Here is a 1315-nt window from a genome sequence, read left to right on the forward strand (position 1 = left end):
TTAATGAATTATTGATGCCCTAAAATGTTAGGAAATCGATCTATTATCTCATTATATTAAGAATGATCTAAGCAGCGATTGTAGATATTAGGTGATCATGTTCTTTTTTCTAATTAAGTGTATGATCGTAGGACTCAGATAAGAAGGATAGACACAGATGATCCTGTAATTGCATAAGTAATCGGATTTAATCTTAAAATCAACCTGTTTTAATTTGAAATCAAAGAGTACTCTCAAAGATGAAGGTAGAGTGATCATGACACAATCGATCAATATTATCACCCGACGAAAATATTCATAACGATATTAGATGATCGTATTGCTTAAAAATAATTTTTTTCATCAAATAAAATAAAGAAACTTTATTTTAAAACATTGATTCATAAATAAATTTTGTAAGTGTGTGCAATTAAATCTTCAAATTAATGGCTAATTGATAATAAACTATAATTAAAAAAATTAAAAATTACTTCCTAATTTCCTCAAAATCAAACACGACAATGTGCATTTATGTGTTAAAATATGAAGAATTCAACAGTGAAAAATAACGTCTTCAAAGTTATTAAACAAGAAAATAATAAAAAAAAAACAAACCAAACAAAGTAACTGAAATATTGAAACACTTGAGTAATTTTTTGAAAAAAACAGCCTAAAACTTTTTTTCACTTTAAACATTATAACAAATAACTTAAAAATTTAAATAAAATTACTTTAAAATCTTAACAAAAAATTGTACGATATTTTCCCTTCTTTTTATTAGTTTATAATCAATTTAATTTGAATCTTAAACATATTTAGTTTGGTTTATAAACACAAATACCCTCTAGACACCTTCAGCTAAACAGCATCAGTTTCCTTAAAGTGAACAAAATAAATCAAGTTTAAATAAAAAATATATTGTTAAACACTTTCTTCAAGCTTTCAGTTTTTATTCTATATTTAAGGCATTATCTAAAAAGTAATAATGTGAATTTTATAAATAAATGGTCTGTTAATTTTCTTCAAGTAACAAAAGTAATATTGTTAAATCAGATATTTAATTATAGTTTTTCTTTTCATCAAATTATTAGCTAATATTAATAAACGTAGCAGTTACTACAAAACTGCTTAAGTGATTTTAATTATATAATAATATATATAATATATATTTTATTACAGGGCTTGTCTAGTCTAGTCTATAGTCTAGTCTATAGTCTAGTTTAGTCTGTAGTCTAGTCTATAGTCTATAGTCTAGTCTAGTCTATAGTCTAGTCTATAGTCTAGTCTATAGTCTAGTCTATAGTCTAGTCTATAGTCTAGTCTATAGTCTAGTCTA

The sequence above is a fragment of the Lucilia cuprina genome, chromosome 5, assembly GCF_022045245.1.
Source record: "Lucilia cuprina isolate Lc7/37 chromosome 5, ASM2204524v1, whole genome shotgun sequence".
Classification (NCBI taxonomy): Eukaryota; Metazoa; Arthropoda; class Insecta; order Diptera; family Calliphoridae; genus Lucilia; species Lucilia cuprina.